Below are 11672 nucleotides of genomic sequence, written 5' to 3' on the forward strand. Positions count from 1 at the left end.
GTGTTTGAAGCAGAGTTTTAGGAAGAGTTGAACATTATAACTGGTCTTTAAAGTGGTTTTTCTTACTTGTCACCTTAGAGCTTGACTACTTTTTGGACTTATTTCTGACTACTTCTTAATCGTGCTTTACACAGCACATGTGTTTGAAGCAGAGTTTTAGGAAGAGTTGAACATAAACTATAAAACAACGAAGTAAGAGAAAGGTTAACTAAGCACATATAGTGCACCACACTTCATCAGTTTACGATACCCGGATTGATAATTTATGTAGAGCAATTTAAGACGTTAAATTGACTAAACATTTTGGCGCCGTTGCCGGGGATCGAACCCGGGTCACCCGCGTGACAGGCGGGAATACTCACCACTATACTACAACGACGTAAGAGAAAGGTTAACTAAGCACATATAGTGCACCACACCATCAGTTTACGATACCCGAATTGATAATTTATGTAGAGCAATTTAAGATGTTAAATTGACTAAACATTTTGGCGTGCCTGTCTAGAGACGTGTTTCAATCAAACACGACTCTCGGTCATTAATCGTTGCCGGTTAAATGTTGGGTATCCAAAACATTAACGGTCTCTCTCTGCTAATTCTTATTAAAGACCTCATCCTGTGCACATGGACGGATATGCAGTGGTGAGCAGGTAAGTTACTAATATTTGGTATACCAGCACGATGCCCACATTTATTTGTCAATACGACTAGTATCATAATGGCAGTGGCGACTATCAGAATTAATAAGTTGGGCTAGTAGTGCTGCCAATTCTGGTTTGTAGAGCACAAGGACTGAGTATGTTATCAATGGCCCTTCTACTACTGTATGGGTTCTATATCACTGCTAATTCTGAGAAACAGTGAATACATATAACCAGTGAACGTATGTTACGGTTGTATTATGACTGCTAAGCCACCATTGAAGTAGTGTTTTAGAACAGAGCCGTAGAGTCAATGGGGAAACTTTTAAGGGCTGAAGGTTCAAAATTCCTGGAAGCATATCCTCAAGTTGAGGAGGCATTGCAGAAAGCCAACTGGCTACAGTGCATCAAGAAATTTAAAGGCTCCCACAAGGAGGTTACAAAAGCCTTTGCAAGGTCATTCAGAGATAAAGACAGTCAAGTGGAGGTGGAGGTTATTAAACCCCGCAGCTGTGTTTCAAACTCCATAATTCCATTTTTCAGCTGAAGTTTGAGATGGAGAAATTGCTTAGTTTGTTCGCACACAGCCACTCCATTTCACAGTATTTTCTACACTCTGCAATCCCGCAGCCATTTAGTGATCCCGCAGCTGTTTTGTTAAACTCTAGGTTGTAGGTGTCATCAGGCAAAACAGGCCACATGGGTAGCTAGGGAAATGTCAGTACATGGATGGTGTCCTATCCATTCGGTCAAATTTGCTGAAAAAGACCCCGGTCAAAGGGAAGTCAAATTGGGTGTTATCATAAAGTCGCCACACTGAGTCGTCACACTAAGTCGCTGCATGTCAAGGAAAAAAAAAATAATAATAATTTTGAATCAATGAAATGAACAAGTTATTTTCTCACTTTTCTGAAGGTATTGATTAATTTTGGACTGATAATGAAAATTGAATGGCTAACTTTTTATTCAAGATTTTTAGCTACAGAGCTGTTCCTCAATTCCGCAGCCAGAAAAACCTCATTGTTCAAATCATCCTATCTTTCTCATACAGAATCAGATTTTGATGATTTAAGTACCATTGGAAAGATCTCAACAAGATCTATACAATGAGAAATATATCATTAGAGTTTGAAATGGCAAATAATGAAATAAATTGCTGAAAAGAAGCAACATCAACTTGAGGCACTAATTCCAAAGCAGGTATAAATTCTTTTGATTTTTCCTTTGAGAACTTGTTTCATTAATACAAATTCTTAGTTTTGTGTGTAAATATCATAACTAGAGAGATTGATCACCTCTCTCCTTTGATAATCTTACATTCCATTGCGGAAGAAGTATTAGTTTTTTTGCAGGTTCTAGGAGGAAGGACAAATGACTACAAGGGAATGATGTCTCTTTAAGAGACCAATTTGTTTCATAAGAGGTTGATCCGCAACAAAGAGGAAATATGCTGATGCAAAATCAGATCCAAATACTTGAAAAACTTTCAGATATTATTGTCTCCATCACATTCATCCATCACATCCATACTCCATAATAAACCATTCACCTCATTCCACTCCATATTTTCCATTTTCATTCACATACACTTTCCATCTCTTTTTGTCCATTCATAACCCACCAATAAAAGCAAAAGGCTCATTCACATGCTTATTGCCCATTGTCATTTCTGTTCTCCATTGCCATTTTCCATTTTCACTTTCCATTCCTTGTCATTTTCATTCCGCAAATAAGCCCTGCTTCAATGCAAATTATTGAGTCCATAGTCCTTTGAGTCTAAGTTCTTTGTAAAAACACCTTGAGACTTGCATGCCTTAATGGCAAGTCCTCATGCTGACAAACAATGGGAATACATTAATGTCCCTTGTTCGTTAGATCTTCTAGGTGACTCGACATCAGCAAATTCATTCGTACCTAGCAAGATGTGTTTGGGCATCTTGACTCTCATTGACATCAATGGTGAGAGTACTCGTGTTGACTAGTGGCATCCATTAATGGCCACTAAGCCAACAATTTCCTACTATGTTCGACATCAGAACATCTTTTCACATAGTAGGAATTGTGCCAATGAGTTTTGAAGACATGAAGACTATTATTTTCAGCATTTTGGAGCAGATTCAGCAAGTTTTAGTAGAAGCAATAAAAAGCCATCTTATCTCTCTATCCATGACTCCTCTTGTTCAGCCACTTGAAGAAGAATATGATCAGAAGTTTTCAGCCACCACACACATACAACTCATCCATTCCAAAGGGTAAGTGAAGGTACGACATTTTCTAACTTTTAACCATAGAATTCCATAAAAAGCTAGAATGATACTTGTTGGAAAAACATTTCTCTTCCTCATTTCATAAAATTGCCAATACCATCAGTTGGGGGGGGAATACATTCGTATTCATATCTTTCCATGTCCATAACATATTCAAGAGCTCACATACTTCCAATATATATTAATTATTACATTGCTATTATGAGCATACAATGGCTTTTGAAAAAGTGCTTAAAGGATAAATTGGATACAAACAAAATCATGGTTGTCACACAAGAACCAACCATCATGCAATCCAATAAAGATATACTTTGCAACAATAATCAAAATATCATTACGCAAAGTTCAAAGATCAAAATAGAAGGCAACAAAAAAAAAAAATGGTTGTAACACAAGAACCAACCATGTTGCAATTCAAGTGAAACACTTTGCAGAAATATGAAGTTATCAAATGATATCATGCAAAGTTAAGCCAAAGCTCAAGAATCAAAAGAGTCAATGTAATATATGTTGCATGAGGACATGCAATAGCTTCAGTTGGGGGGTATGTTGAGTCTTGAAAATGTCATTCATTTGCATTACACTTTCACTATTATGTCCATTATATCACCTCTATTTCACCTCCATTTCACTACTATGTCACCACATTCATCCCACTTTCATTATCATTGGGCTACCTTTATGTTTTTCCAATATTTATTATTTCTAAGCCTTTTAAGTGAATTTGTGGTTAAACATTAGAAAATAATGTGCATATGCTTATACCTAACAAATGGGTTGAGTTTGTTGACATGTGTAGGTTGAAAGGAGACTTCTAGAAGACCCTTATGTGGCACTCTAAGGCCAAATTCGAATTTGGTTGGAAAGAATCATGGGATCATGAGGATATGTGTCACATCTCCTAATTGTATTGTAACTCTAAAAGACATGTGTCTTATCAGTTCCTATTTTGATTAGGACTCTAGAGGTAGAGAGAGAGATTCATGGATTATCATTAATGAGAAGGCTCTCATCTTTTTGTATAAATAGGAGATCTCTCTCCTTCATTAGTTAGTCTTTTTTTAGTCTTTTTAGTCTCTCTTTGGAGAGCTTTGTTGTACTTTGCACTTTTGAAGAAATTGAATAAAGCTTTGATGTTCTCAACATGGAAGGAGATGTGAAGTAGATGTCATGGAGCATATTAGGATGTAAGTAGATTAGATTTCATTTTGTAAATATTGCTTTGTAGAATGTAAGGTAGATTAGATTTTCATTCATGCAATTTTAAGTATGCTTTGATTTCATAGGTAGAAGGGGGCCCCTGCCTTGTACAGTTTGAATTATTGCATTTTATTTTCTCCCGGGATTTGTTTTTATGTTTATGTATTTGCTTTACAAACTAATGGTATTTGAAGTTGACAGGTTCAAGCTGCTGCCTTTGTTTTTATAGCTGATTTTTAATTTTATTTCTCAAAGAGCTGCTAACACATAAATGATCTTCATCATAAATTGTTATATTTTAAGATCAAAATATCACTAACTTGCAGCTGGCTTTGAGTGCTTTTCAGACTGTTCTTTCACTACTTTCTAACCATACTTTGCATAGTACATATGGCTGAAGTAGAGAGTTAGAAAGAGCAAAATATTATTACTAGTCTTTAAAGTAGATTTTTGGTTTTAAGTGCTTCTTAGACTAATCTTTCACTACCTTCTAATCATACTTTGCATAGTACATATGGCTGAAGTAGAGAATTAGAAAGAGCAAAATATTATCATTAGTCTTTAAAGCAGATTTTTCTCACTTTTCTAATTCAACTTAAGCTACTTTCTATCCGTGCTTTACACAGTACATGTGCTTAGAAGCATCGAGTTAGAGAGAGATAATCTTTATCTTTGGTTTTAAAAGTGACTTTCTTTTCTTTTATTTGCAGCAGCATGAATGGTGTCTAGTGCCATTGGAAGTGGTCATTTACTTTCAAGTCATTTCAAGTTCTTTGCTTTCAGTTTCATTTCAAGTTATTTCTTTCAAGCTCTTTCTTTGCAAGTTTAAAGTTTGATTACTTTCTAGACTTATTTCTAACTACTTCCTAATCGTGCTTTACACAGCACATGTGTTTGAAGCAGAGTTTTAGGAAGAGTTGAACATTATAACTGGTCTTTAAAGTGGTTTTTCTTACTTGTCACCTTAGAGCTTGACTACTTTTTGGACTTATTTCTGACTACTTCTTAATCGTGCTTTACACAACACATGTGTTTGAAGCAGAGTTTTAGGAAGAGTTGAACATAAACTATAAAACAACGAAGTAAGAGAAAGGTTAACTAAGCACATATAGTGCACCACACTTCATCAGTTTACGATACCCGGATTGATAATTTATGTAGAGCAATTTAAGACGTTAAATTGACTAAACAGATGCAATATGTGCCGTCAGGAGTTCACGGGCTTGAAGTGGGCATGGACATCGATGAAGTCCTCTATGAACACTTATTGTAAAATGTTTTCTGAATGCATCTTCATAGGAGTTATCACACATCTATCAGATCATTTTTTCACCCCGGTGTACAAGATGATATTTGAGCAGGATCCACCTTGCATGTCGAAGGCAGAAATGGAGGCATTGATCGACATAGTGGATTGGTATGCCTCACCATACGACACCTTCACACAGATGTACAACACAGAGAAATCTTCGCATGTTTTCCTGAAGTTTTCCATGGACAAGCTTGTCATGGAGGAAGTATCATATCACATCTCGGCAGGATTGTCAGCTAGGCTGCACCGGAAGAAGAAGGCACCTTGGCCCGCTCTTCTGTTGCCGATCAGGTTATACGAGATATAGAACCTCAAGCATGCAGATGTCAGAATAGAGGAGATCAAGAAATATCCTTTCAACATCCAAAGCTTCAATCCATATGACCCGCACTATATTGTGAAAGATCACTACACAAGAGTACAGTTTCAGTGGATCCACGAGGCATGTCATTAGGCGGAGGAAGACCCATGGAGATATTGTTACAGTTTCTCCAGGCCCAATGAACCGGTCAGCATCACTGTGGAATGGTTAACGAAGCAGCGTGAAGCATTATCCAGGAGATCAATAGCAGCAGCAACAACATAGGTAAACATACCGGCGCGCGACAAAGGTAAGAGGAAGATTTTCGATAGTGCGGAGGTAGAACAAAGTTGCAAGTTCCAAACATACTCACTCGTGTAGGAAGCAGCTTTGGCAATAGAGGCGAAGAGGCTACAACGCAACAAGAGGAACGCGCAAAGGCAGAGAGAAAAATGGAGAATAGAGGAAACAGAGAAGGAGTTGCATGAGTTAAAGGAGAAACTCTGGAAGGAACAGGAGCTGCGCAGACAGGAGAAGGAAGCGCAGCAGGAACATGTACAACAAGGGGCACAACATGTATAGATAGATGAAACTGTGCCTGTATAGGTAGTCGACTCATCCGAACAACTGGCACCAAGTAGATAGGGTGAGCAGTCGCAGGAGCAGGACTTTTCTCAAGAGACTGAACAAGAACTTGAGAAGATGGATATAGATATGGAGCAGCAGGAGTTAGAGAAAGACATGAAAATCATGCCTCACCACCAAGAGGTCGACCCACCACCTTCACCAGATCCAGAAGTGGAGCAAGTCCCAAGCGACCAAGGAGACACTGAGATCCTTGGAGACAATCCGGAAGGAGAGATGCACAACATCTCATTCAACGAATCGCAGCATAGATTTGTGCAATCTTGCAGAGTGTCTACTACGGATGATCACACATCTCCTGCACAGTTTGAGGAATGAGTGATCTTGTTTGACGTGCACAAAAATCCAGCAGCATTGGTTGATGCTACCAGAGCATACGCCGAAGCCACAAGCTCAAGTGTTCGGTTCCTGATAGCAGAGAATGAGTGAATGGCTAAGGATTTACAGATGGCCAAGCAGGGAGAAGGACTGGTTACAACATCTACCCGAGCATTGTTGAAGAAGTCAATACTGGATGAAGTATTGTCCCTTGACACAATCATGCGGCATTGTATTCCAAGTTTGGAACCGGGCATAAGGTAGTTGTCCATCTAACCGATTGGCAGTAGCGGTGTGCTAGGAGAGCACGTATCTTAAAGAATGTGCATGTTGTTGTTGATGAGATACAAATGAGCCCCATTACACTTGCCCAAGATAATGAAGCACAGAGCGGTCGAGCTGAAGGCGCGTATATGAAGTTAGATCTGGAACTATGAAGACCTCTCGCAGCTCATCACTAATCTACATGCTTCCCATGCACGGGTATTCAAGAGTATGGATGTTGTTGTTCACGCACATGTGATCCCATCTATTGGGACACTTACCCAGGCAAAGACAAAGGCACAGGTCCGACTGGAGCTTGACTCGTACTTTGACGAGTTGATGCGCATATCCACCAGCCCAGACTTGGTGATCAGTGTAGACACCATGCATTAGTATGTCGCTGGTTCAGTCGCATTGAAGACAATGTTGCGCATGTTATCAAACAAGTTGGATAGAGGAGCCCGAGCATTGTACCCAGATGCTATGGAGGCGAGATTTCTTTTCCAGAAAGATGTCACCTTAGAGTACACGAACACCATCGTGGACTACCGAGCTTGGCATCAATTCGCTAATGTCAACCAACTTTAGGATGTCAAAGAGCTGGTCTTCCCACAGTTTCCCGAGTCATAGTGATGTCTTACATGGCTTGCTCAAGCCTATTTTGTCTCACATGGGTACATGTGCAGATTGTATGTAATGTCTTTTCAAGTGTAAGTTCTAGTGTCAATAGTTGGATGTAACAGTCATAGAGTAGATGAAGAGTCACGAGGGCAGATGAACTGTCACAAAGGGGAATGTTAAGGGCCACCCCACCCTTTTCTGTATATAGTCCCTCATAACTTATTGTAGGGGCTTTTGGTCAGCCAAGCTTCCGATAGGAGTATCTTAGAGAGAGCTTGGACAGTATTGTAATGAGCCTTGGCTTCTCCACTGTGCAGAGCTAGTATATCTCTTTGGAGGAGCAAGTGACAGTGACGGTAATGTTCTGTTGTCGGAACTAGTGGTTGGTCATGTTTGTATTGTATGACTGGAACTTACACCTCTTAATATAACAGATCTAGCACGTGTCATGCATATGTTGTATTGTATTTCAGATATCTTGTTTACTCTAATTGATATATGTATTTGTTTTCTTACACATGCATGTGTAGCTATTTTATGTATATGTATGTATGAATCTTACTTAAATGTGTTGTCGGTTTAACGATCACTTTGGATTGCTAGCTTACTCACTTTCCATGTTGCGATGCATCTTTTCTTGTGCGTTCCCTTCTTAACTCCATGCTTTCACAAGTTTCCAAGGGGTGCACTCACCTCACCATTTGTGTGTTAGAACTGCTCATACACCTTCCTTGACTTGCTGCATATGTCACATCCTTGCTACCAACTGGGAAATCTTACTTGCCTTTGTGCGAAACCGTGGTCAAGGCGATACCGTACGACCCACTGCTATAACTCCTACACCAAACAGACTGACATCTAGTTGGGACTTCTTACCAGGGAGATCCCCTGACATGTTGGCTGGTCCAGAACCGTCAAGATTTCTCACGCTAGAAGGAGGGCCAGATGACAAGCTATGTCCTCTCATCCTGTTTTGAACCTTTGCACATCTATCATGGATTTTGTTACACTCACCCCTCCATGATTTTTTTCGCATGTCGAACCTCTCAACATCACGAGGGAGTTTTTTGATCTCTTATCTGAATTCACATATGATGGTGAAGGCGAAGTGGCCTGGTCTGTGTTCTTACATGACTTCCTTTCCATGCTTGATGAGGAAGATGGATGCTCTGACGAACATGCCAGTCTGCTGCTTGCATACACACTTCGCAAATCCCCACCACGGTGGTGTTGTAGCCTATCGGCTGATAGCATGCACCCACTCGAGCATTTTTGTGATCTCATTGAAGATAATTTCCATCATTTTTATCCAGAACATCTTGACCAAAAACTATTACAACAACGGAAGGCCCCGCATGAATGGCCTGATGACTTTTGGTAGTGCTTCCGTATTTTGCAGTTTCGAGCTCCAAAAAGCCAGATCTAGATGAAATTCTAGTGTCTCATTGACAGATACAAATATTGTCTTATCAAATGTGTCAATCCCAAGAAGAAATTTGAGCCCAAGCTTCGCTCAGCATACTTCAATGTTGGAACTGCGCAATCATGGATGGATGCAGTCATTGTCACTAGTAACTGTTCATCGTCCCCTCATCAAACAATTCCACCACTACAAAGTGATGTGGGAGAATAGGCACACATATCTGTTCAATTTTCACATCCTCCCAACATCGCTTCGCTTAATTTTCGCGCAGATTTGGTTTTGAGTCCATTGAGTCGTCTAATGCTTTTTGTATCTCAACCTCCATCTTCGTACTCAGATGATCCTCCGGATGATATTGTCTTGTGTTCTTCCATTCCAGACTCTACACTTGTTGTGAATGAGGATCAAGCCATCGGCGGAGTTGGTGTTGCACAACCAACATGCGTTTTCATTCATGAAGAGTATGACTGGGAGCTTGAGCGTCAACACTCGGAAAAGAATGACTCACTTCTGTCCAAGCCTCCTCCATTCTTTCCTGACATCTTTGGTGAACCTGCCATCCATGATTTTGCATGTGTATCTTTGTCTACGGATGCACCTATTATTGATCATTCGCAGAACACATCGGATGTGAGTCCATCACCCAACAATGGGGAGGATAGATTATTCATTGAAAATCCACTTGACTTTTCATCTGCTTTTTCCGGAAACACAGAGGGTGAATTTGTCTGCTTCTCATCTACCCCTCTGTTTGATTCATCAGATCATGAGGATGCTGATGAAATCATTGACTTTACTGATAATAGCTATCGTGATCTATTTACTCTGTATTTGATCATGGTGATGATTCTATCGCAATTGATTTTTTGAAGCCACCTGTTTATGATGATCTATCTATCGACGAAGTCGAAATCCCCTAGACTGTCGAGGCACTTCAACCTGAGTTGATGGTTATGTCAGACCCTCACTGTCCTGAGGTTGGTTTCACTTCCGATTAGGAAATTGTTGAAACACCCAAGGCTCGTCGTCACTCATCTGTATGCATTGAAGATCAATCTCACACACAAATCATAATTCCTCCACTCAAACTACACGATCCCATCACTCATGCATTGGAGGAATCTTACATAGCAAGCACACGTGCATGACGCAAGTTTTCATTGTTTCTTTCGTTTACTTGCATGTCACAGTCAAGAGTATGCATGTGCTTCACAGCTGCACGGAGTGTCGCACGGCACCATGACAAGTCCACAGACTGTATTTCATGCACTTGGCACTCACTTATATTTTGTGGACACTTTTAAACTTGGAGTGTGTTTGTATTCATTGCTATATATTTCATGTTTGTCGGTTCACACAGTTGTGTTGTTCGCGAACCATGCCTTCACCAACATGGATCAACCAATGTGTCAGTGGCTGCATTGGAAGTATCACTTCACGTGATCAAGCCCATGCACCGTTAGCTTAGGAGTAGGAGTAGTGTTTTCTTTTGGTTGTTTGCTTGCATGCTTTTTTGATTACTTACCTTGCATGTTTGTTTTTCTTCTTTCTTATTTTCTTTCCACTTTTCTTTCACATTTACTCCTGCTTTTTCTTTGTTTTGTGTTCGTAGGTTAGTTTCACATGAAACCGTGTGTGACTTTTGAAATAAGTTGGGTAAAGTACAAGAGGACTTGTACAACTATCAACATTTGGTTATCTGTTGTCTGCTCTCTTATGTAAGAACTTGTTATCTTCAATCCATGATACGTTGATGGAAAATACGTACTGTTCGAAGTGAACCTTGGTGAAAACACAACGCTTGCACGCTAACTAGTGTCACCTACTCTAGTCGGTTGTTTTTGGGTTAACCCTTAGCAGCTCAGTCAAGTATAGTAAGGTGAGGGGGAAAACCTTAACAAGCACGTCAGAGGTATATAATAAACTACTTCTCTAAAGGAACAACCTCTTCTGCTCTCAATAATTTGGGATCCCTCTTACACCTCTGAAATGAATAAGTGCTATGCACAGTTATGCAAAATGAAAAATGAAAAGTGAAAAATTTCAAAATGAAAAATGAATAAGGCAAAAGAAGAGAAAGGATTCCTGTGCAGAGAGGTGATGCAAGTAACTCTGAGGGGTACTGACTAGGCTTGCTAGCAGCAGAGCGATGCTTGTGTTCCTGCGTGACTCCGTCGGAGTACTGTCCAAGCCTGCTAGCAGCAGAGCAACACCAGAGATGAAACTAAGACTTTGATGACCATAATACTTGTGAACCAATATACCCCTCATCCCCAATCGAAACAACTATGTTGACTTGGCTTGGAATGTGTGTCGATCGACCAAGAGCTTGGAAGATGCTACATTTTACAATCAAGAAAGTGCGGAAACAAAGACAAATAGAGAACTGAACAACACTTCCAAAGGTGTTAGAATTGCTTTTGAGGAACAAGGTCCATTCAGAGAGCTGGAGTTCTACCAGTGTGTCACCAAGTGTTGTAGCGGCTGTTGTAACATTATTTGGTTTTGATAAGTTAGTATATTAGTCAAAAAAAAATTTTAAATATTAAGTTAGGATATGGATGCAAAAGAAAGAAAAGTTAAAATGTTAGGCCAATTTAATGTTTTACAGGCATCCATATCAATAAAATGTTAGGTGTTAGCTTCCCTAAATAAAGAAGGCAAAAGAGAAATAAAATGT

At 39.7% G+C, this 11672-nt stretch overlaps 1 non-coding gene across 1 annotated transcript; it reads right to left on the reverse strand.

The window, feature by feature from the left end:
- Positions 1-307: 307 nt before the first annotated feature.
- On the reverse strand, positions 308-379 carry TRNAD-GUC (transfer RNA aspartic acid (anticodon GUC)). Its single transcript has one exon. It is a non-coding gene; the product is annotated as a tRNA-Asp (tRNA).
- Between the last annotated feature and the right edge of the window lie 11293 nt (positions 380-11672).

Source organism: Pinus tabuliformis, chromosome J (genome assembly GCF_031772625.1).
Source record: "Pinus tabuliformis cultivar Carrire ecotype Pingquan chromosome J, CPIR1, whole genome shotgun sequence".
NCBI lineage: Eukaryota > Viridiplantae > Streptophyta > Pinopsida > Pinales > Pinaceae > Pinus > Pinus tabuliformis.